Here is a 27532-nt window from a genome sequence, read left to right as displayed (position 1 = left end):
CTATAGCCCATACCGTACGGCATACTATAGCACGCCGTATTTCATCATTTTTGAGGATTTGAAAAAAAAAAAAAAAAAAAAAACATGGGTTATAGCCCATCGTTTTTTGAAATTTTGAAAAAAAAAATAACCTCGTTTTTCATCATTTTTGAACATGGGCTATAGCCCATACGGTACGGCATACTATAGCACGCCGTTTTTCATCATTTTTGAGGATTTGAAAAAAATGAAAAAAAAAAAAAACATGGGTTATAGCCCATCGTTTTTTGAAATTTTGAGAAAAAAAAAGAACTTGTTTTTCATCATTTTTGAACATGGGCTATAGCCCATACCATACGGCATACTATAGCACGCCGTTTTTCATCGTTTTTGAGGATTAAAAAAAAAAAAAAAAAAAAAAACATGGGTTATAGCCCATCGTTTTTTGAAATTTTGAGAAAAAAAAATAACCTTGTTTTTCATCATTTTTGAACATGGGCTATAGCCCATACCGTACGGCATACTATAGCACGCCGTATTTCATCATTTTTGAGGATTTGAAAAAAAAAAAAAAAAAAAAAACATGGGTTATAGCCCATCGTTTTTTGAAATTTTGAAAAAAAGAATAACCTCGTTTTTCATCATTTTTGAACATGGGCTATAGCCCATACCGTACGGCATACTATAGCACGCCGTTTTTCATCATTTTTGAGGATTTGAAAAAAATGAAAAAAAAAAAACATGGGTTATAGCCCATCGTTTTTTGAAATTTTGAGAAAAAAAAATAACCTCGTTTTTCATCATTTTTGAACATGGGCTATAGCCCATACCGTACGGCATACTATAGCACGCCGTTTTTCATCATTTTTGAGGATTTGAAAAAAATGAAAAAAAAAAAAAACATGGGTTATAGCCCATCGTTTTTTGAAATTTTGAAAAAAAGAATAACCTCGTTTTTCATCATTTTTGAACATGGGCTATAGCCCATACCGTACGGCATACTATAGCACGCCGTTTTTCATCATTTTTGAGGATTTGAAAAAAAAGAAAAAAAAAAAAACATGGGTTATAGCCCATCGTTTTTTGAAATTTTGAGAAAAAAAAATAACCTCGTTTTTCATCATTTTTGAACATGGGCTATAGCCCATACCGTACGGCATACTATAGCACGCCGTTTTTCATCATTTTTGAGGATTTGAAAAAAAAGAAAAAAAAAAAAAACATGGGTTATAGCCCATCGTTTTTTGAAATTTTGAAAAAAAAAATAACCTCGTTTTTCATCATTTTTGAACATGGGCTATAGCCCATACCGTACGGCATACTATAGCACGCCGTATTTCATCATTTTTGAGGATTTGAAAAAAAAAAAAAAAAAAAAAACATGGGTTATAGCCCATCGTTTTTTGAAAATTTGAGAAAAAAAAATAACCTCGTTTTTCATCATTTTTGAACATGGGCTATAGCCCATACCGTACGGCATACTATAGCACGCCGTTTTTCATCATTTTTGAGGATTTGAAAAAAATGAAAAAAAAAAAAAACATGGGTTATAGCCCATCGTTTTTTGAAATTTTGAAAAAAAAAATAACCTCGTTTTTCATCATTTTTGAACATGGGCTATAGCCCATACCGTACGGCATACTATAGCACGCCGTATTTCATCATTTTTGAGGATTTGAAAAAAACAAAACAAAAAAAAACATGGGTTATAGCCCATCGTTTTTTGAACATTTGAAAAAAAAAATAACCTCGTTTTTCATCATTTTTGAACATGGGCTATAGCCCATACCGTACGGCATACTATAGCACGCCGTTTTTCATCATTTTTGAGGATTTGAAAAAAATGAAAAAAAAAAAAACATGGGTTATAGCCCATCGTTTTTTGAAATTTTGAGAAAAAAAAATAACCTCGTTTTTCATCATTTTTGAACATGGGCTATAGCCCATACGGTACGGCATACTATAGCACGCCGTTTTTCATCATTTTTGAGGATTTGAAAAAAATGAAAAAAAAAAAAAACATGGGTTATAGCCCATCGTTTTTTGAAATTTTGAAAAAAAAAATAACTCGTTTTTCATCATTTTTGAACATGGGCTATAGCCCATACCGTACGGCATACTATAGCACGCCGTTTTTCATCATTTTTGAGGATTTGAAAAAAATGAAAAAAAAAAAAACATGGGTTATAGCCCATCGTTTTTTGAAATTTTGAAAAAAAAAATAACCTCGTTTTTCATCATTTTTGAACATGGGCTATAGCCCATACCGTACGGCATACTATAGCACGCCGTATTTCATCATTTTTGAGGATTTGAAAAACAAAAACAAAAAAAAAACATGGGTTATAGCCCATCGTTTTTTTAAATTTTGAAAAAAAAAATAACCTCGTTTTTCATCATTTCTGAACATGGGCTATAGCCCATACCGTACGGCATACTATAGCACGCCGTTTTTCATCATTTTTGAGGATTTGAAAAAAAAAAAAACATGGGTTATAGCCCATCGTTTTTTGAAATTTTGAGAAAAAAAAATAACCTTGTTTTTCATCATTTTTGAACATGGGCTATAGCCCATACGGTACGGCATACTATAGCACGCCGTTTTTCATCATTTTTGAGGATTTGAAAAAAATGAAAAAAAAAAAAAAACATGGGTTATAGCCCATCGTTTTTTGAAATTTTGAGAAAAAAAAAAGAACTTGTTTTTCATCATTTTTGAACATGGGCTATAGCCCATACCATACGGCATACTATAGCACGCAGTTTTTCATCGTTTTTGAGGATTTGAAAAAAAAAAAAAAAAAAAAAACATGGGTTATAGCCCATCGTTTTTTGAAATTTTGAGAAAAAAAAATAACCTCGTTTTTCATCATTTTTGAACATGGGCTATAGCCCATACCGTACGGCATACTATAGCACGCCGTTTTTCATCATTTTTGAGGATTTGAAAAAAATGAAAAAAAAAAAAAACATGGGTTATAGCCCATCGTTTTTTGAAATTTTGAAAAAAAAAATAACCTCGTTTTTCATCATTTTTGAACATGGGCTATAGCCCATACCGTACGGCATACTATAGCACGCCGTATTTCATCATTTTTGAGGATTTGAAAAAAAAAAAAAAAAAAAAAACATGGGTTATAGCCCATCGTTTTTTGAAAATTTGAAAAAAAAAAATAACCTCGTTTTTCATCATTTTTGAACATGGGCTATAGCCCATACCGTACGGCATACTATAGCACGCCGTTTTTCATCATTTTTGAGGATTTGAAAAAAATGAAAAAAAAAAAAACATGGGTTATAGCCCATCGTTTTTTGAAATTTTGAAAAATAAAAAAAACTCGTTTTTCATCATTTTTGAACATGGGCTATAGCCCATACCGTACGGCATACTATAGCACGCCGTATTTCATCATTTTTGAGGATTAAAAAAAAAAAAAAAAAAAAAAAACATGGGTTATAGCCCATCGTTTTTTGAAATTTTGAAAAAAAAAAATAACCTCGTTTTTCATCATTTCTGAACATGGGCTATAGCCCATACCGTACGGCATACTATAGCACGCCGTTTTTCATCATTTTTGAGGATTTGAAAAAAAAACAAACATGGGTTATAGCCCATCGTTTTTTGAAATTTTGAGAAAAAAAAAAGAACTTGTTTTTCATCATTTTTGAACATGGGCTATAGCCCATACCATACGGCATACTATAGCACGCCGTTTTTCATCGTTTTTGAGGATTTGAAAAAAAAAAAAAAAAAAAAAACATGGGTTATAGCCCATCGTTTTTTGAAATTTTGAGAAAAAAAATAACCTCGTTTTTCATCATTTTTGAACATGGGCTATAGCCCATACCGTACGGCATACTATAGCACGCCGTTTTTCATCATTTTTGAGGATTTGAAAAAAATGAAAAAAAAAAAACATGGGTTATAGCCCATCGTTTTTTGAAATTTTGAAAAAAGAAATAACCTCGTTTTTCATCATTTTTGAACATGGGTTATAGCCCATACCGTACGGCATACTATAGCACGCCGTTTTTCATCATTTTTGAGGATTTGAAAAAAAAAAAAACATGGGTTATAGCCCATCGTTTTTTGAAATTTTGAGAAAAAAAAAAGAACTTGTTTTTCATCATTTTTGAACATGGGCTATAGCCCATACCATACGGCATACTATAGCACGCCGTTTTTCATCGTTTTTGAGGATTTGAAAAAAAAAAAAAAAAAAAAAACATGGGTTATAGCCCATCGTTTTTTGAAATTTTGAGAAAAAAAATAACCTCGTTTTTCATCATTTTTGAACATGGGCTATAGCCCATACCGTACGGCATACTATAGCACGCCGTTTTTCATCATTTTTGAGGATTTGAAAAAAAAGAAAAAAAAAAAAAACATGGGTTATAGCCCATCGTTTTTTGAAATTTTGAAAAAAAAAATAACCTCGTTTTTCATCATTTTTGAACATGGGCTATAGCCCATACCGTACGGCATACTATAGCACGCCGTATTTCATCATTTTTGAGGATTTGAAAAAAAAAAAACAAAAAAAAACATGGGTTATAGCCCATCGTTTTTTGAAAATTTGAAAAAAAAAATAACCTCGTTTTTCATCATTTTTGAACATGGGCTATAGCCCATACCGTACGGCATACTATAGCACGCCGTTTTTCATCATTTTTGAGGATTTGAAAAAAATGAAAAAAAAAAAAACATGGGTTATAGCCCATCGTTTTTTGAAATTTTGAGAAAAAAAAATAACCTCGTTTTTCATCATTTTTGAACATGGGCTATAGCCCATACGGTACGGCATACTATAGCACGCCGTTTTTCATCATTTTTGAGGATTTGAAAAAAATGAAAAAAAAAAAAAACATGGGTTATAGCCCATCGTTTTTTGAAATTTTGAGAAAAAAAAAGAACTTGTTTTTCATCATTTTTGAACATGGGCTATAGCCCATACCATACGGCATACTATAGCACGCCGTTTTTCATCGTTTTTGAGGATTTGAAAAAAAAGAAAAAAAAAAAAACATGGGTTATAGCCCATCGTTTTTTGAAATTTTGAGAAAAAAAAATAACCTCGTTTTTCATCATTTTTGAACATGGGCTATAGCCCATACCGTACGGCATACTATAGCACGCCGTATTTCATCATTTTTGAGGATTTGAAAAAAAAAAAAAAAACATGGGTTATAGCCCATCGTTTTTGAAATTTTGAAAAAAAGAATAACCTCGTTTTTCATCATTTTTTAACATGGGCTATAGCCCATACCGTACGGCATACTATAGCACGCCGTTTTTCATCATTTTTGAGGATTTGAAAAAAAAAAAAAAAAAAAAAACATGGGTTATAGCCCATCGTTTTTTGAAATTTTGAGAAAAAAAAATAACCTCGTTTTTCATCATTTTTGAACATGGGCTATAGCCCATACCGTACGGCATACTATAGCACGCCGTTTTTCATCATTTTTGAGGATTTGAAAAAAATGAAAAAAAAAAAAAACATGGGTTATAGCCCATCGTTTTTTGAAATTTTGAAAAAAAAAATAACCTCGTTTTTCATCATTTTTGAACATGGGCTATAGCCCATACGGTACGGCATACTATAGCACGCCGTTTTTCATCATTTTTGAGGATTTGAAAAAAATGAAAAAAAAAAAAACATGGGTTATAGCCCATCGTTTTTTGAAATTTTGAAAAAAAAAATAACCTCGTTTTTCATCATTTTTGAACATGGGCTATAGCCCATACCGTACGGCATACTATAGCACGCCGTATTTCATCATTTTTGAGGATTTGAAAAACAAAAACAAAAAAAAAACATGGGTTATAGCCCATCGTTTTTTGAAATTTTGAAAAAAAAAATAACCTCGTTTTTCATCATTTCTGAACATGGGCTATAGCCCATACCGTACGGCATACTATAGCACGCCGTTTTTCATCATTTTTGAGGATTTGAAAAAAAAAAAAACATGGGTTATAGCCCATCGTTTTTTGAAATTTTGAGAAAAAAAAATAACCTCGTTTTTCATCATTTTTGAACATGGGCTATAGCCCATACGGTACGGCATACTATAGCACGCCGTTTTTCATCATTTTTGAGGATTTGAAAAAAATGAAAAAAAAAAAAAAACATGGGTTATAGCCCATCGTTTTTTGAAATTTTGAGAAAAAAAAAAGAACTTGTTTTTCATCATTTTTGAACATGGGCTATAGCCCATACCATACGGCATACTATAGCACGCCGTTTTTCATCGTTTTTGAGGATTTGAAAAAAATGAAAAAAAAAAAAACATGGGTTATAGCCCATCGTTTTTTGAAATTTTGAGAAAAAAAAATAACCTCGTTTTTCATCATTTTTGAACATGGGCTATAGCCCATACCGTACGGCATACTATAGCACGCCGTATTTCATCATTTTTGAGGATTTGAAAAAAAAAAAAAAAAAAAAAACATGGGTTATAGCCCATCGTTTTTTGAAAATTTGAAAAAAAAAAATAACCTCGTTTTTCATCATTTTTGAACATGGGCTATAGCCCATACCGTACGGCATACTATAGCACGCCGTTTTTCATCATTTTTGAGGATTTGAAAAAAATGAAAAAAAAAAAAACATGGGTTATAGCCCATCGTTTTTTGAAAATTTGAAAAATAAAAAAAACTCGTTTTTCATCATTTTTGAACATGGGCTATAGCCCATACCGTACGGCATACTATAGCACGCCGTATTTCATCATTTTTGAGGATTAAAAAAAAAAAAAAAAAAAAAAAACATGGGTTATAGCCCATCGTTTTTTGAAATTTTGAAAAAAAAAAATAACCTCGTTTTTCATCATTTCTGAACATGGGCTATAGCCCATACCGTACGGCATACTATAGCACGCCGTTTTTCATCATTTTTGAGGATTTGAAAAAAAAACAAACATGGGTTATAGCCCATCGTTTTTTGAAATTTTGAGAAAAAAAAAAGAACTTGTTTTTCATCATTTTTGAACATGGGCTATAGCCCATACCATACGGCATACTATAGCACGCCGTTTTTCATCGTTTTTGAGGATTTGAAAAAAAAAAAAAAAAAAAAAACATGGGTTATAGCCCATCGTTTTTTGAAATTTTGAGAAAAAAAATAACCTCGTTTTTCATCATTTTTGAACATGGGCTATAGCCCATACCGTACGGCATACTATAGCACGCCGTTTTTCATCATTTTTGAGGATTTGAAAAAAATGAAAAAAAAAAAACATGGGTTATAGCCCATCGTTTTTTGAAATTTTGAAAAAAGAAATAACCTCGTTTTTCATCATTTTTGAACATGGGTTATAGCCCATACCGTACGGCATACTATAGCACGCCGTTTTTCATCATTTTTGAGGATTTGAAAAAAAAAAAAACATGGGTTATAGCCCATCGTTTTTTGAAATTTTGAGAAAAAAAAAAGAACTTGTTTTTCATCATTTTTGAACATGGGCTATAGCCCATACCATACGGCATACTATAGCACGCCGTTTTTCATCGTTTTTGAGGATTTGAAAAAAAAAAAAAAAAAAAAAACATGGGTTATAGCCCATCGTTTTTTGAAATTTTGAGAAAAAAAATAACCTCGTTTTTCATCATTTTTGAACATGGGCTATAGCCCATACCGTACGGCATACTATAGCACGCCGTTTTTCATCATTTTTGAGGATTTGAAAAAAATGAAAAAAAAAAAAAACATGGGTTATAGCCCATCGTTTTTTGAAATTTTGAAAAAAAAAATAACCTCGTTTTTCATCATTTTTGAACATGGGCTATAGCCCATACCGTACGGCATACTATAGCACGCCGTATTTCATCATTTTTGAGGATTTGAAAAAAAAAAAACAAAAAAAAACATGGGTTATAGCCCATCGTTTTTTGAAAATTTGAAAAAAAAAATAACCTCGTTTTTCATCATTTTTGAACATGGGCTATAGCCCATACCGTACGGCATACTATAGCACGCCGTTTTTCATCATTTTTGAGGATTTGAAAAAAATGAAAAAAAAAAAAACATGGGTTATAGCCCATCGTTTTTTGAAATTTTGAGAAAAAAAAATAACCTCGTTTTTCATCATTTTTGAACATGGGCTATAGCCCATACGGTACGGCATACTATAGCACGCCGTTTTTCATCATTTTTGAGGATTTGAAAAAAATGAAAAAAAAAAAAAACATGGGTTATAGCCCATCGTTTTTTGAAATTTTGAGAAAAAAAAAGAACTTGTTTTTCATCATTTTTGAACATGGGCTATAGCCCATACCATACGGCATACTATAGCACGCCGTTTTTCATCGTTTTTGAGGATTTGAAAAAAAAGAAAAAAAAAAAAACATGGGTTATAGCCCATCGTTTTTTGAAATTTTGAGAAAAAAAAATAACCTCGTTTTTCATCATTTTTGAACATGGGCTATAGCCCATACCGTACGGCATACTATAGCACGCCGTATTTCATCATTTTTGAGGATTTGAAAAAAAAAAAAAAAACATGGGTTATAGCCCATCGTTTTTGAAATTTTGAAAAAAAGAATAACCTCGTTTTTCATCATTTTTTAACATGGGCTATAGCCCATACCGTACGGCATACTATAGCACGCCGTTTTTCATCATTTTTGAGGATTTGAAAAAAAAAAAAAAAAAAAAAACATGGGTTATAGCCCATCGTTTTTTGAAATTTTGAGAAAAAAAAATAACCTCGTTTTTCATCATTTTTGAACATGGGCTATAGCCCATACCGTACGGCATACTATAGCACGCCGTTTTTCATCATTTTTGAGGATTTGAAAAAAATGAAAAAAAAAAAAAACATGGGTTATAGCCCATCGTTTTTTGAAATTTTGAAAAAAAAAATAACCTCGTTTTTCATCATTTTTGAACATGGGCTATAGCCCATACGGTACGGCATACTATAGCACGCCGTTTTTCATCATTTTTGAGGATTTGAAAAAAATGAAAAAAAAAAAAACATGGGTTATAGCCCATCGTTTTTTGAAATTTTGAAAAAAAAAATAACCTCGTTTTTCATCATTTTTGAACATGGGCTATAGCCCATACCGTACGGCATACTATAGCACGCCGTATTTCATCATTTTTGAGGATTTGAAAAACAAAAACAAAAAAAAAACATGGGTTATAGCCCATCGTTTTTTGAAATTTTGAAAAAAAAAATAACCTCGTTTTTCATCATTTCTGAACATGGGCTATAGCCCATACCGTACGGCATACTATAGCACGCCGTTTTTCATCATTTTTGAGGATTTGAAAAAAAAAAAAAAAAAAAAAAACATGGGTTATAGCCCATCGTTTTTTGAAATTTTGAGAAAAAAAAAAGAACTTGTTTTTCATCATTTTTGAACATGGGCTATAGCCCATACCATACGGCATAGTATAGCACGCCGTTTTTCATCGTTTTTGAGGATTTGAAAAAAATGAAAAAAAAAAAAACATGGGTTATAGCCCATCGTTTTTTGAAATTTTGAGAAAAAAAAATAACCTCGTTTTTCATCATTTTTGAACATGGGCTATAGCCCATACCGTACGGCATACTATAGCACGCCGTATTTCATCATTTTTGAGGATTTGAAAAAAATGAAAAAAAAAAAAACATGGGTTATAGCCCATCGTTTTTTGAAATTTTGAGAAAAAAAAATAACCTCGTTTTTCATCATTTTTGAACATGGGCTATAGCCCATACGGTACGGCATACTATAGCACGCCGTTTTTCATCATTTTTGAGGATTTGAAAAAAATGAAAAAAAAAAAAAACATGGGTTATAGCCCATCGTTTTTTGAAATTTTGAGAAAAAAAAAGAACTTGTTTTTCATCATTTTTGAACATGGGCTATAGCCCATACCATACGGCATACTATAGCACGCCGTTTTTCATCGTTTTTGAGGATTTGAAAAAAAACAAACAAAAAAAAACATGGGTTATAGCCCATCGTTTTTTGAAATTTTGAGAAAAAAAAATAACCTCGTTTTTCATCATTTTTGAACATGGGCTATAGCCCATACCGTACGGCATACTATAGCACGCCGTATTTCATCATTTTTGAGGATTTGAAAAAAAAAAAAAAAAAAAAAACATGGGTTATAGCCCATCGTTTTTGAAATTTTGAAAAAAAGAATAACCTCGTTTTTCATCATTTTTGAACATGGGCTATAGCCCATACCGTACGGCATACTATAGCACGCCGTTTTTCATCATTTTTGAGGATTTAAAAAAAATGAAAAAAAAAAAAACATGGGTTATAGCCCATCGTTTTTTGAAATTTTGAGAAAAAAAAATAACCTCGTTTTTCATCATTTTTGAACATGGGCTATAGCCCATACCGTACGGCATACTATAGCACGCCGTTTTTCATCATTTTTGAGGATTTGAAAAAAATGAAAAAAAAAAAAAACATGGGTTATAGCCCATCGTTTTTTGAAATTTTGAAAAAAGAAATAACCTCGTTTTTCATCATTTTTGAACATGGGCTATAGCCCATACCGTACGGCATACTATAGCACGCCGTTTTTCATCATTTTTGAGGATTTGAAAAAAATGAAAAAAAAAAAAACATGGGTTATAGCCCATCGTTTTTTGAAATTTTGAAAAAAAAAATAACCTCGTTTTTCATCATTTTTGAACATGGGCTATAGCCCATACCGTACGGCATACTATAGCACGCCGTATTTCATCATTTTTGAGGATTTGAAAAACAAAAACAAAAAAAAAACATGGGTTATAGCCCATCGTTTTTTGAAATTTTGAAAAAAAAAATAACCTCGTTTTTCATCATTTCTGAACATGGGCTATAGCCCATACCGTACGGCATACTATAGCACGCCGTTTTTCATCATTTTTGAGGATTTGAAAAAAAAAAAAACATGGGTTATAGCCCATCGTTTTTTGAAATTTTGAGAAAAAAAAATAACCTCGTTTTTCATCATTTTTGAACATGGGCTATAGCCCATACGGTACGGCATACTATAGCACGCCGTTTTTCATCATTTTTGAGGATTTGAAAAAAATGAAAAAAAAAAAAAAACATGGGTTATAGCCCATCGTTTTTTGAAATTTTGAGAAAAAAAAAAGAACTTGTTTTTCATCATTTTTGAACATGGGCTATAGCCCATACCATACGGCATACTATAGCACGCCGTTTTTCATCGTTTTTGAGGATTTGAAAAAAAAAAAAAAAAAAAAACATGGGTTATAGCCCATCGTTTTTTGAAATTTTGAGAAAAAAAAATAACCTCGTTTTTCATCATTTTTGAACATGGGCTATAGCCCATACCGTACGGCATACTATAGCACGCCGTATTTCATCATTTTTGAGGATTAAAAAAAAAAAAAAAAAAAAAAAACATGGGTTATAGCCCATCGTTTTTTGAAATTTTGAAAAAAAGAATAACCTCGTTTTTCATCATTTTTGAACATGGGCTATAGCCCATACCGTACGGCATACTATAGCACGCCGTTTTTCATCATTTTTGAGGATTTGAAAAAAATGAAAAAAAAAAAAACATGGGTTATAGCCCATCGTTTTTTGAAATTTTGAGAAAAAAAAATAACCTCGTTTTTCATCATTTTTGAACATGGGTTATAGCCCATACCGTACGGCATACTATAGCACGCCGTATTTCATCATTTTTGAGGATTTGAAAAAAAAAAAAACAAAAAAAAACATGGGTTATAGCCCATCGTTTTTTGAAATTTTGAAAAAAAAATAACCTCGTTTTTCATCATTTTTGAACATGGGCTATAGCCCATACCGTACGGCATACTATAGCACGCCGTTTTTCATCATTTTTGAGGATTTGAAAAAAATGAAAAAAAAGAAAAACATGGGTTATAGCCCATCGTTTTTTGAAATTTTGAGAAAAAAAAATAACCTCGTTTTTCATCATTTTTGAACATGGGCTATAGCCCATACGGTACGGCATACTATAGCACGCCGTTTTTCATCATTTTTGAGGATTTGAAAAAAATGAAAAAAAAAAAAAACATGGGTTATAGCCCATCGTTTTTTGAAATTTTGAAAAAAAAAATAACCTCGTTTTTCATCATTTTTGAACATGGGCTATAGCCCATACCGTACGGCATACTATAGCACGCCGTTTTTCATCATTTTTGAGGATTTGAAAAAAATGAAAAAAAAGAAAAACATGGGTTATAGCCCATCGTTTTTTGAAATTTTGAGAAAAAAAAATAACCTCGTTTTTCATCATTTTTGAACATGGGCTATAGCCCATACGGTACGGCATACTATAGCACGCCGTTTTTCATCATTTTTGAGGATTTGAAAAAAATGAAAAAAAAAAAAAACATGGGTTATAGCCCATCGTTTTTTGAAATTTTGAGAAAAAAAAAGAACTTGTTTTTCATCATTTTTGAACATGGGCTATATCCCATACCGTACGGCATACTATAGCACGCCGTTTTTCATCATTTTTGAGGATTTGAAAAAAATGGAAAAAAAAAAAACATGGGTTATAGCCCATCGTTTTTTGAAATTTTGAGAAAAAAAAATAACCTCGTTTTTCATCATTTTTGAACATGGGCTATAGCCCATACCGTACGGCATACTATAGCACGCCGTTTTTCATCATTTTTGAGGATTTGAAAAAAATGAAAAAAAAAAAAAACATGGGTTATAGCCCATCGTTTTTTGAAATTTTGAAAAAAAAAATAACCTCGTTTTTCATCATTTTTGAACATGGGCTATAGCCCATACCGTACGGCATACTATAGCACGCCGTATTTCATCATTTTTGAGGATTTGAAAAAAAAAAAAAAAAAAAAAACATGGGTTATAGCCCATCGTTTTTTGAAATTTTGAAAAAAGAAAATAACCTCGTTTTTCATCATTTTTGAACATGGGCTATAGCCCATACCGTACGGCATACTATAGCACGCCGTTTTTCATCATTTTTGAGGATTTGAAAAAAATGAAAAAAAAAAAAACATGGGTTATAGCCCATCGTTTTTTGAAATTTTGGAAAAAAAAATAACCTCGTTTTTCATCATTTCTGAACATGGGCTATAGCCCATACCGTACGGCATACTATAGTACGCCGTTTTTCATCATTTTTGAGGATTTGAAAAAAATGAAAAAAAAAAAAAACATGGGTTATAGCCCATCGTTTTTTGAAATTTTGAAAAAAAAAATAACCTCGTTTTTCATCATTTCTGAACATGGGCTATAGCCCATACCGTACGGCATACTATAGCACGCCGTTTTTCATCATTTTTGAGGATTTGAAAAAAATGAAAAAAAAGAAAAACATGGGTTATAGCCCATCGTTTTTTGAAATTTTGAGAAAAAAAAATAACCTCGTTTTTCATCATTTTTGAACATGGGCTATAGCCCATACCGTACGGCATACTATAGCACGCCGTTTTTCATCATTTTTGAGGATTTGAAAAAAATGAAAAAAAAAAAAAACATGGGTTATAGCCCATCGTTTTTTGAAATTTTGAGAAAAAAAAAGAACTTGTTTTTCATCATTTTTGAACATGGGCTATATCCCATACCGTACGGCATACTATAGCACGCCGTTTTTCATCATTTTTGAGGATTTGAAAAAAATGGAAAAAAAAAAAACATGGGTTATAGCCCATCGTTTTTTGAAATTTTGAGAAAAAAAAATAACCTCGTTTTTCATCATTTTTGAACATGGGCTATAGCCCATACCGTACGGCATACTATAGCACGCCGTTTTTCATCATTTTTGAGGATTTGAAAAAAATGAAAAAAAAAAAAACATGGGTTATAGCCCATCGTTTTTTGAAATTTTGGAAAAAAAAATAACCTCGTTTTTCATCATTTCTGAACATGGGCTATAGCCCATACCGTACGGCATACTATAGTACGCCGTTTTTCATCATTTTTGAGGATTTGAAAAAAATGAAAAAAAAAAAAAACATGGGTTATAGCCCATCGTTTTTTGAAATTTTGAAAAAAAAAATAACCTCGTTTTTCATCATTTCTGAACATGGGCTATAGCCCATACCGTACGGCATACTATAGCACGCCGTTTTTCATCATTTTTGAGGATTTGAAAAAAATGAAAAAAAAGAAAAACATGGGTTATAGCCCATCGTTTTTTGAAATTTTGAGAAAAAAAAATAACCTCGTTTTTCATCATTTTTGAACATGGGCTATAGCCCATACCGTACGGCATACTATAGCACGCCGTTTTTCATCATTTTTGAGGATTTGAAAAAAATGAAAAAAAAAAAAAACATGGGTTATAGCCCATCGTTTTTTGAAATTTTGAGAAAAAAAAATAACCTCGTTTTTCATCATTTTTGAACATGGGCTATAGCCCATACGGTACGGCATACTATAGCACGCCGTTTTTCATCATTTTTGAGGATTTGAAAAAAATGAAAAAAAAAAAAAACATGGGTTATAGCCCATCGTTTTTTGAAATTTTGAAAAAAAAAATAACCTCGTTTTTCATCATTTTTGAACATGGGCTATAGCCCATACCGTACGGCATACTATAGCACGCCGTTTTTCATCATTTTTGAGGATTTGAAAAAAATGAAAAAAAAGAAAAACATGGGTTATAGCCCATCGTTTTTTGAAATTTTGAGAAAAAAAAATAACCTCGTTTTTCATCATTTTTGAACATGGGCTATAGCCCATACGGTACGGCATACTATAGCACGCCGTTTTTCATCATTTTTGAGGATTTGAAAAAAATGAAAAAAAAAAAAAACATGGGTTATAGCCCATCGTTTTTTGAAATTTTGAGAAAAAAAAAGAACTTGTTTTTCATCATTTTTGAACATGGGCTATATCCCATACCGTACGGCATACTATAGCACGCCGTTTTTCATCATTTTTGAGGATTTGAAAAAAATGGAAAAAAAAAAAACATGGGTTATAGCCCATCGTTTTTTGAAATTTTGAGAAAAAAAAATAACCTCGTTTTTCATCATTTTTGAACATGGGCTATAGCCCATACCGTACGGCATACTATAGCACGCCGTTTTTCATCATTTTTGAGGATTTGAAAAAAATGAAAAAAAAAAAAAACATGGGTTATAGCCCATCGTTTTTTGAAATTTTGAAAAAAAAAATAACCTCGTTTTTCATCATTTTTGAACATGGGCTATAGCCCATACCGTACGGCATACTATAGCACGCCGTATTTCATCATTTTTGAGGATTTGAAAAAAAAAAAAAAAAAAAAAACATGGGTTATAGCCCATCGTTTTTTGAAATTTTGAAAAAAGAAAATAACCTCGTTTTTCATCATTTTTGAACATGGGCTATAGCCCATACCGTACGGCATACTATAGCACGCCGTTTTTCATCATTTTTGAGGATTTGAAAAAAATGAAAAAAAAAAAAACATGGGTTATAGCCCATCGTTTTTTGAAATTTTGGAAAAAAAAATAACCTCGTTTTTCATCATTTCTGAACATGGGCTATAGCCCATACCGTACGGCATACTATAGTACGCCGTTTTTCATCATTTTTGAGGATTTGAAAAAAATGAAAAAAAAAAAAAACATGGGTTATAGCCCATCGTTTTTTGAAATTTTGAAAAAAAAAATAACCTCGTTTTTCATCATTTCTGAACATGGGCTATAGCCCATACCGTACGGCATACTATAGCACGCCGTTTTTCATCATTTTTGAGGATTTGAAAAAAATGAAAAAAAAGAAAAACATGGGTTATAGCCCATCGTTTTTTGAAATTTTGAGAAAAAAAAATAACCTCGTTTTTCATCATTTCTGAACATGGGCTATAGCCCATACCGTACGGCATACTATAGCACGCCGTTTTTCATCATTTTTGAGGATTTGAAAAAAATGAAAAAAAAGAAAAACATGGGTTATAGCCCATCGTTTTTTGAAATTTTGAGAAAAAAAAATAACCTCGTTTTTCATCATTTTTGAACATGGGCTATAGCCCATACCGTACGGCATACTATAGCACGCCGTTTTTCATCATTTTTGAGGATTTGAAAAAAATGAAAAAAAAAAAAAACATGGGTTATAGCCCATCGTTTTTTGAAATTTTGAGAAAAAAAAAGAACTTGTTTTTCATCATTTTTGAACATGGGCTATATCCCATACCGTACGGCATACTATAGCACGCCGTTTTTCATCATTTTTGAGGATTTGAAAAAAATGGAAAAAAAAAAAACATGGGTTATAGCCCATCGTTTTTTGAAATTTTGAGAAAAAAAAATAACCTCGTTTTTCATCATTTTTGAACATGGGCTATAGCCCATACCGTACGGCATACTATAGCACGCCGTTTTTCATCATTTTTGAGGATTTGAAAAAAATGAAAAAAAAAAAAACATGGGTTATAGCCCATCGTTTTTTGAAATTTTGGAAAAAAAAATAACCTCGTTTTTCATCATTTCTGAACATGGGCTATAGCCCATACCGTACGGCATACTATAGTACGCCGTTTTTCATCATTTTTGAGGATTTGAAAAAAATGAAAAAAAAAAAAAACATGGGTTATAGCCCATCGTTTTTTGAAATTTTGAAAAAAAAAATAACCTCGTTTTTCATCATTTCTGAACATGGGCTATAGCCCATACCGTACGGCATACTATAGCACGCCGTTTTTCATCATTTTTGAGGATTTGAAAAAAATGAAAAAAAAGAAAAACATGGGTTATAGCCCATCGTTTTTTGAAATTTTGAGAAAAAAAAATTACCTCGTTTTTCATCATTTTTGAACATGGGCTATAGCCCATACCGTACGGCATACTATAGCACGCCGTTTTTCATCATTTTTGAGGATTTGAAAAAAATGAAAAAAAAAAAAAACATGGGTTATAGCCCATCGTTTTTTGAAATTTTGAGAAAAAAAAAGAACTTGTTTTTCATCATTTTTGAACATGGGCTATATCCCATACCGTACGGCATACTATAGCACGCCGTTTTTCATCATTTTTGAGGATTTGAAAAAAATGGAAAAAAAAAAAACATGGGTTATAGCCCATCGTTTTTTGAAATTTTGAGAAAAAAAAATAACCTCGTTTTTCATCATTTTTGAACATGGGCTATAGCCCATACCGTACGGCATACTATAGCACGCCGTTTTTCATCATTTTTGAGGATTTGAAAAAAATGAAAAAAAAAAAAACATGGGTTATAGCCCATCGTTTTTTGAAATTTTGAAAAAAAAAATAACCTCGTTTTTCATCATTTTTGAACATGGGCTATAGCCCATACCGTACGGCATACTATAGCACGCCGTATTTCATCATTTTTGAGGATTTGAAAAAAAAAAAAAAAAAAAAAACATGGGTTATAGCCCATCGTTTTTTGAAATTTTGAAAAAAGAAAATAACCTCGTTTTTCATCATTTTTGAACATGGGCTATAGCCCATACCGTACGGCATACTATAGCACGCCGTTTTTCATCATTTTTGAGGATTTGAAAAAAATGAAAAAAAAAAAAACATGGGTTATAGCCCATCGTTTTTTGAAATTTTGGAAAAAAAAATAACCTCGTTTTTCATCATTTCTGAACATGGGCTATAGCCCATACCGTACGGCATACTATAGTACGCCGTTTTTCATCATTTTTGAGGATTTGAAAAAAATGAAAAAAAAAAAAAACATGGGTTATAGCCCATCGTTTTTTGAAATTTTGAAAAAAAAAATAACCTCGTTTTTCATCATTTCTGAACATGGGCTATAGCCCATACCGTACGGCATACTATAGTACGCCGTTTTTCATCATTTTTGAGGATTTGAAAAAAATGAAAAAAAAAAAAACATGGGTTATAGCCCATCGTTTTTTAAAATTTTGAAAAAAAAAATAACCTCGTTTTTCATCATTTTTGAACATGGGCTATAGCCCATACCGTACGGCATACTATAGCACGCCGTTTTTCATCATTTTTGAGGATTTAAAAAAAAAAAAAAAAAAAAAAAACATGGGTTATAGCCCATCGTTTTTTGAAATTTTGAGAAAAAAAAAAGAACTTGTTTTTCATCATTTTTGAACATGGGCTATAGCCCATACCATACGGCATACTATAGCACGCCGTTTTTCATCGTTTTTGAGGATTTGAAAAAAAAAAAAAAAAAAAAACATGGGTTATAGCCCATCGTTTTTTGAAATTTTGAGAAAAAAAAATAACCTCGTTTTTCATCATTTTTGAACATGGGCTATAGCCCATACCGTACGGCATACTATAGCACGCCGTATTTCATCATTTTTGAGGATTTGAAAAAAAAAAAAAAAAAAAAAACATGGGTTATAGCCCATGGTTTTTTGAAATTTTGAAAAAAAGAATAACCTCGTTTTTCATCATTTTTGAACATGGGCTATAGCCCATACCGTACGGCATACTATAGCACGCCGTTTTTCATCATTTTTGAGGATTTGAAAAAAATGAAAAAAAAAAAAACATGGGTTATAGCCCATCGTTTTTTAAAATTTTGAAAAAAAAAAATAACCTCGTTTTTCATCATTTTTGAACATGGGCTATAGCCCATACCGTACGGCATACTATAGCACGCCGTTTTTCATCATTTTTGAGGATTTAAAAAAAAAAAAAAAAAAAAAAAACATGGGTTATAGCCCATCGTTTTTTGAAATTTTGAAAAAAAAAATAACCTCGTTTTTCATCATTTTTGAACATGGGCTATAGCCCATACCGTACGGCATACTATAGCACGCCGTTTTTCATCATTTTTGAGGATTTGAAAAAAATGAAAAAAAAAAAACATGGGTTATAGCCCATCGTTTTTTGAAATTTTGAAAAAAAAAAACCCTCGTTTTTCATCATTTTTGAACATGGGCTATAGCCCATACCGTACGGCATACTATAGCACGCCGTATTTCATCATTTTTGAGGATTTGAAAAAAAAAAAAAAAAAAAAACATGGGTTATAGCCCATCGTTTTTTGAAATTTTGAAACAAAAAATAACCTCGTTTTTCATCATTTTTGAACATGGGCTATAGCCCATACCATACGGCATACTATAGCACGCCGTTTTTCATCATTTTTGAGGATTTGAAAAAAATGAAAAAAAAAAAAACATGGGTTATAGCCCATCGTTTTTTGAAATTTTGAAAAAAAAAATAACCTCGTTTTTCATCATTTTTGAACATGGGCTATAGCCCATACCGTACGGCATACTATAGCACGCCGTTTTTCATCATTTTTGAGGATTTGAAAAAAATGAAAAAAAAAAAAACATGGGTTATAGCCCATCGTTTTTTGAAATTTTGAAAAAAAAAATAACCTCGTTTTTCATCATTTTTGAACATGGGCTATAGCCCATACCGTACGGCATACTATAGCACGCCGTATTTCATCATTTTTGAGGATTTGAAAAAAAAAAAAAAAAAAAAAAAACATGGGTTATAGCCCATCGTTTTTTGAAATTTTGAAAAAAAAAATAACCTCGTTTTTCATCATTTTTGAACATGGGCTATAGCCCATACCGTACGGCATACTATAGCACGCCGTTTTTCATCATTTTTGAGGATTTGAAAAAAATGAAACAAAAAAAACATGGGTTATAGCCCATCGTTTTTTGAAATTTTGAGAAAAAAAAATAACCTCGTTTTTCATCATTTTTGAACATGGGCTATAGCCCATACCATACGGCATACTATAGCACGCCGTTTTTCATAATTTTTGAGGATTTGAAAAAAATGAAAAAAAAAAAAACATGGGTTATAGCCCATCGTTTTTTGAAATTTTGAAAAAAAAAATAACCTCGTTTTTCATCATTTTTGAACATGGGCTATAGCCCATACCGTACGGCATACTATAGCACGCCGTATTTCATAATTTTTGAGGATTTGAAAAAAAAAAAAAAAAAAAAAAAACATGGGTTATAGCCCATCGTTTTTTGAAATTTTGAAAAAAAAAATAACCTCGTTTTTCATCATTTTTGAACATGGGCTATAGCCCATACCGTACGGCATACTATAGCACGCCGTATTTCATCATTTTTGAGGATTTGAAAAAAAAAAAAAAAAAAAAAAACATGGGTTATAGCCCATCGTTTTTTGAAATTTTGAGAAAAAAAAATAACCTCGTTTTTCATCATTTTTGAACATGGGCTATAGCCCATACGGTACGGCATACTATAGCACGCCGTTTTTCATCATTTTTGAGGATTTGAAAAAAATGAAAAAAAAAAAAACATGGGTTATAGCCCATCGTTTTTTGAAATTTTGAAAAAGAAAATAACCTCGTTTTTCATCATTTTTGAACATGGGCTATAGCCCATACCGTACGGCATACTATAGCACGCCGTATTTCATCATTTTTGAGGATTTGAAAAAAAAAAAACAAAAAAAAAACATGGGTTATAGCCCATCGTTTTTTGAAATTTTGAAAAAATAAAAAAACCTCGTTTTTCATCATTTTTGAACATGGGCTATAGCCCATACCGTACGGCATACTATAGCACGCCGTTTTTCATCATTTTTGAGGATTTGAAAAAAATGAAAAAAAAAAAAAACATGGGTTATAGCCCATCGTTTTTTGAAATTTTGAAAAAAAAAAAAAACTCGTTTTTCATCATTTTTGAACATGGGCTATAGCCCATACCGTACGGCATACTATAGCACGCCGTATTTCATCATTTTTGAGGATTTGAAAAAAAAAAAAAAAAAAAAAACATGGGTTATAGCCCATCGTTTTTTGAAATTTTGAAAAAAAAAATAACCTCGTTTTTCATCATTTTTGAACATGGGCTATAGCCCATACCATACGGCATACTATAGCACGCCGTTTTTCATCATTTTTGAGGATTGAAAAAAAATGAAAAAAAAAAAAACATGGGTTATAGCCCATCGTTTTTTGAAATTTTGAGAAAAAAAAATAACCTCGTTTTTTATCATTTTTGAACATGGGCTATAGCCCATACGGTACGGCATACTATAGCACGCCGTTTTTCATCATTTTTGAGGATTTGAAAAAAATGAAAAAAAAAAAAACATGGGTTATAGCCCATCGTTTTTTGAAATTTTGAAAAAAAAAATAACCTCGTTTTTCATCATTTTTGAACATGGGCTATAGCCCATACCGTACGGCATACTATAGCACGCCGTATTTCATCATTTTTGAGGATTTGAAAAAAAAAAAAAAAAAAAAAAACATGGGTTATAGCCCATCGTTTTTTGAAATTTTGAAAAAATAAAAAAACCTCGTTTTTCATCATTTTTGAACATGGGCTATAGCCCATACCGTACGGCATACTATAGCACGCCGTATTTCATCATTTTTGAGGATTTGAAAAAAAAACAAAAAAAACATGGGTTATAGCCCATCGTTTTTTGAAATTTTGAAAAAAAAAATAACCTCGTTTTTCATCATTTTTGAACATGGGCTATAGCCCATACCATACGGCATACTATAGCACGCCGTTTTTCATCATTTTTGAGGATTTGAAAAAAATGAAAAAAAAAAAAAACATGGGTTATAGCCCATCGTTTTTTGAAATTTTGAGAAAAAAAAATAACCTCGTTTTTCATCATTTTTGAACATGGGCTATAGCCCATACGGTACGGCATACTATAGCACGCCGTTTTTCATCATTTTTGAGGATTTGAAAAAAATGAAAAAAAAAAAAACATGGGTTATAGCCCATCGTTTTTTGAAATTTTGAAAAAAAAAATAACCTCGTTTTTCATCATTTTTGAACATGGGCTATAGCCCATACCGTACGGCATACTATAGCACGCCGTATTTCATCATTTTTGAGGATTTGAAAAAAAAAAAAAAAAAAAAACATGGGTTATAGCCCATCGTTTTTTGAAATTTTGAAAAAATAAAAAAACCTCGTTTTTCATCATTTTTGAACATGGGCTATAGCCCATACCGTACGGCATACTATAGCACGCCGTTTTTCATCATTTTTGAGGATTTGAAAAAAATGAAAAAAAAAAAAACATGGGTTATAGCCCATCGTTTTTTGAAATTTTGAAAAAAAAAATAACCTCGTTTTTCATCATTTTTGAACATGGGCTATAGCCCATACCGTACGGCATACTATAGCACGCCGTTTTTCATCATTTTTGAGGATTTGAAAAAAATGAAAAAAAAAAAAACATGGGTTATAGCCCATCGTTTTTTTTAATTTTGAGAAAAAAAAATAACCTCGTTTTTCATCATTTTTGAACATGGGCTATAGCCCATACGGTACGGCATACTATAGCACGCCGTATTTCATCATTTTTGAGGATTTGAAAAAAAAAAAAAAAAAAAAAACATGGGTTATAGCCCATCGTTTTTTGAAATTTTGAAAAAAAAAATAACCTCGTTTTTCATCATTTTTGAACATGGGCTATAGCCCATACCGTACGGCATACTATAGCACGCCGTTTTTCATCATTTTTGAGGAATTGAAAAAAATGAAAAAAAAAAAAACATGGGTTATAGCCCATCGTTTTTTTAAATTTTGAAAAAAAAAAATAACCTCGTTTTTCATCATTTTTGAACATGGGCTATAGCCCATACCGTACGGCATACTATAGCACGCCGTATTTCATCATTTTTGAGGATTTGAAAAAAAAAAAAAAAAAAAAAACATGGGTTATAGCCCATCGTTTTTTGAAATTTAAAAAAAAAAAAAATAACCTCGTTTTTCATCATTTTTGAACATGGGCTATAGCCCATACCGTACGGCATACTATAGCACGCCGTTTTTCATCATTTTTGAGGATTTGAAAAAAAAAAAAAAAAAAAAAACATGGGTTATAGCCCATCGTTTTTTGAAATTTTGAGAAAAAAAAATAACCTCGTTTTTCATCATTTTTGAACATGGGCTATAGCCCATACGGTACGGCATACTATAGCACGCCGTTTTTCATCATTTTTGAGGATTTGAAAAAAATGAAAAAAAAAAAAAACATGGGTTATAGCCCATCGTTTTTTGAAATTTTGAGAAAAAAAAAAGAACTTGTTTTTCATCATTTTTGAACATGGGCTATAGCCCATACCATACGGCATACTATAGCACGCCGTTTTTCATCGTTTTTGAGGATTAAAAAAAAAAAAAAAAAAAAAAAACATGGGTTATAGCCCATCGTTTTTTGAAATTTTGAAAAAAAAAATAACCTCGTTTTTCATCATTTTTGAACATGGGCTATAGCCCATACCGTACGGCATACTATAGCACGCCGTATTTCATCATTTTTGAGGATTAAAAAAAAAAAAAAAAAAAAAAAACATGGGTTATAGCCCATCGTTTTTTGAAATTTTGAAAAAAAAAATAACCTCGTTTTTCATCATTTCTGAACATGGGCTATAGCCCATACCGTACGGCATACTATAGCACGCCGTATTTCATCATTTTTGAGGATTTGAAAAAAAAAAAAAAAAAAAAAAACATGGGTTATAGCCCATCGTTTTTTGAAATTTTGAAAAAAAAAAATAACCTCGTTTTTCATCATTTTTGAACATGGGCTATAGCCCATACCGTACGGCATACTATAGCACGCCGTATTTCATCATTTTTGAGGATTTGAAAAAAAAAAAAAAAAAAAAAAACATGGGTTATAGCCCATCGTTTTTTGAAATTTTGAAAAAAAAAATAACCTCGTTTTTCATCATTTTTGAACATGGGCTATAGCCCATACCGTACGGCATACTATAGCACGCCGTTTTTCATCATTTTTGAGGATTTGAAAAAAATGAAAAAAAAAAAAACATGGGTTATAGCCCATCGTTTTTTGAAAATTTGAGAAAAAAAAATAACCTCGTTTTTCATCATTTTTGAACATGGGCTATAGCCCATACCGTACGGGATACTATAGCACGCCGTATTTCATCATTTTTGAGGATTTGAAAAAAAAAAAAAAAAAAAAAACATGGGTTATAGCCCATCGTTTTTTGAAATTTTGAAAAAAAAAATAACCTCGTTTTTCATCATTTTTGAACATGGGCTATAGCCCATACCGTACGGCATACTATAGCACGCCGTTTTTCATCATTTTTGAGGATTTGAAAAAAATGAAAAAAAAAAAACATGGGTTATAGCCCATCGTTTTTTGAAATTTTGAAAAAAAAAAAACCTCGTTTTTCATCATTTTTGAACATGGGCTATAGCCCATACCGTACGGCATACTATAGCACGCCGTATTTCATCATTTTTGAGGATTTGAAAAAAAAAAAAAAAAAAAAAAACATGGGTTATAGCCCATCGTTTTTTGAAATTTTGAAAAAAAAAATAACCTCGTTTTTCATCATTTTTGAACATGGGCTATAGCCCATACCGTACGGCATACTATAGCACGCCGTTTTTCATCATTTTTGAGGATTTGAAAAAAATGAAAAAAAAAAAAACATGGGTTATAGCCCATCGTTTTTTGAAAATTTGAGAAAAAAAAATAACCTCGTTTTTCATCATTTTTGAACATGGGCTATAGCCCATACCGTACGGCATACTATAGCACGCCGTATTTCATCATTTTTGAGGATTTGAAAAAAAAAAAAAAAAAAAAAACATGGGTTATAGCCCATCGTTTTTTGAAATTTTGAAAAAAAAAAATAACCTCGTTTTTCATCATTTTTGAACATGGGCTATAGCCCATACCGTACGGCATACTATAGCACGCCGTTTTTCATCATTTTTGAGGATTTGAAAAAAATGAAAAAAAAAAAACATGGGTTATAGCCCATCGTTTTTTGAAATTTTGAAAAAAAAAAAAACCTCGTTTTTCATCATTTTTGAACATGGGCTATAGCCCATACCGTACGGCATACTATAGCACGCCGTTTTTCATCATTTTTGAGGATTTGAAAAAAATGAAAAAAAAAAAACATGGGTTATAGCCCATCGTTTTTTGAAATTTTGAAAAAAAAAAAACCTCGTTTTTCATCATTTTTGAACATGGGCTATAGCCCATACCGTACGGCATACTATAGCACGCCGTATTTCATCATTTTTGAGGATTTGAAAAAAAAAAAAAAAAAAAAAAACATGGGTTATAGCCCATCGTTTTTTGAAATTTTGAAAAAAAAAATAACCTCGTTTTTCATCATTTTTGAACATGGGCTATAGCCCATACCGTACGGCATACTATAGCACGCCGTTTTTCATCATTTTTGAGGATTTGAAAAAAATGAAAAAAAAAAAAACATGGGTTATAGCCCATCGTTTTTTGAAAATTTGAGAAAAAAAAATAACCTCGTTTTTCATCATTTTTGAACATGGGCTATAGCCCATACCGTACGGCATACTATAGCACGCCGTATTTCATCATTTTTGAGGATTTGAAAAAAAAAAAAAAAAAAAAAACATGGGTTATAGCCCATCGTTTTTTGAAATTTTGAAAAAAAAAAATAACCTCGTTTTTCATCATTTTTGAACATGGGCTATAGCCCATACCGTACGGCATACTATAGCACGCCGTTTTTCATCATTTTTGAGGATTTGAAAAAAATGAAAAAAAAAAAACATGGGTTATAGCCCATCGTTTTTTGAAATTTTGAAAAAAAAAAAACCTCGTTTTTCATCATTTTTGAACATGGGCTATAGCCCATACCGTACGGCATACTATAGCACGCCGTATTTCATCATTTTTGAGGATTTGAAAAAAATGAAAAAAAAAAAAACATGGGTTATAGCCCATCGTTTTTTGAAAATTTGAGAAAAAAAAATAACCTCGTTTTTCATCATTTTTGAACATGGGCTATAGCCCATACCGTACGGCATACTATAGCACGCCGTATTTCATCATTTTTGAGGATTTGAAAAAAAAAAAAAAAAAAAAAACATGGGTTATAGCCCATCGTTTTTTGAAATTTTGAAAAAAAAAAATAACCTCGTTTTTCATCATTTTTGAACATGGGCTATAGCCCATACCGTACGGCATACTATAGCACGCCGTTTTTCATCATTTTTGAGGATTTGAAAAAAATGAAAAAAAAAAAACATGGGTTATAGCCCATCGTTTTTTGAAATTTTGAAAAAAAAAAAACCTCGTTTTTCATCATTTTTGAACATGGGCTATAGCCCATACCGTACGGCATACTATAGCACGCCGTATTTCATCATTTTTGAGGATTTGAAAAAAAAAAAAAAAAAAAAAAACATGGGTTATAGCCCATCGTTTTTTGAAATTTTGAAAAAAAAATAACCTCGTTTTTCATCATTTTTGAACATGGGCTATAGCCCATACCGTACGGCATACTATAGCACGCCGTATTTCATCATTTTTGAGGATTTGAAAAAAAATAAAAATAAAAAAACATGGGTTATAGCCCATCGTTTTTTGAAATTTTGAAAAAAAAAATAACCTCGTTTTTCATCATTTTTGAACATGGGCTATAGCCCATACCGTACGGCATACTATAGCACGCCGTTTTTCATCATTTTTGAGGATTTGAAAAAAATGAAAAAAAAAAAAAACATGGGTTATAGCCCATCGTTTTTTGAAATTTTGAAAAAAAAAATAACCTCGTTTTTCATCATTTTTGAACATGGGCTATAGCCCATACCGTACGGCATACTATAGCACGCCGTTTTTCATCATTTTTGAACATGGGCTATAGCCCATACCGTACGGCATACTATAGCACGCCGTATTTCATCATTTTTGAGGATTTGAAAAAAAAAAAAAAAAAAAAAAACATGGGTTATAGCCCATCGTTTTTTGAAATTTTGAAAAAAAAAATAACCTCGTTTTTCATCATTTTTGAACATGGGCTATAGCCCATACCGTACGGCATACTATAGCACGCCGTTTTTCATCATTTTTGAGGATTTGAAAAAAATGAAAAAAAAAAAACATGGGTTATAGCCCATCGTTTTTTGAAATTTTGAGAAAAAAAAATAACCTCGTTTTTCATCATTTTTGAACATGGGCTATAGCCCATACGGTACGGCATACTATAGCACGCCGTTTTTCATCGTTTTTGAGGATTTGAAAAAAAATAAAAATAAAAAAACATGGGTTATAGCCCATCGTTTTTTGAAATTTTGAAAAAAAAAATAACCTCGTTTTTCATCATTTTTGAACATGGGCTATAGCCCATACCGTACGGCATACTATAGCACGCCGTTTTTCATCATTTTTGAGGATTTGAAAAAAATGAAAAAAAAAAAAACATGGGTTATAGCCCATCGTTTTTTGAAATTTTGAGAAAAAAAAATAACCTCGTTTTTCATCATTTTTGAACATGGGCTATAGCCCATACCGTACGGCATACTATAGCACGGCGTATTTCATCATTTTTGAGGATTTGAAAAAAAAAAACAAAAAAAACATGGGTTATAGCCCATCGTTTTTTGAAATTTTGAAAAAAAAAAATAACCTCGTTTTTCATCATTTTTGAACATGGGCTATAGCCCATACCGTACGGCATACTATAGCACGCCGTTTTTCATCATTTTTGAGGATTTGAAAAAAATGAAAAAAAAAAAACATGGGTTATAGCCCATCGTTTTTTGAAATTTTGAGAAAAAAAAATAACCTCGTTTTTCATCATTTTTGAACATGGGCTATAGCCCATACGGTACGGCATACTATAGCACGCCGTTTTTCATCATTTTTGAGGATTTGAAAAAAATGAAAAAAAAAAAAAACATGG

Source organism: Protomyctophum parallelum (assembly GCF_964188405.1).
Source record: "Protomyctophum parallelum genome assembly, chromosome: 20".
NCBI lineage: Eukaryota > Metazoa > Chordata > Actinopteri > Myctophiformes > Myctophidae > Protomyctophum > Protomyctophum parallelum.
This window is presented reverse-complemented; position numbering follows the sequence as displayed.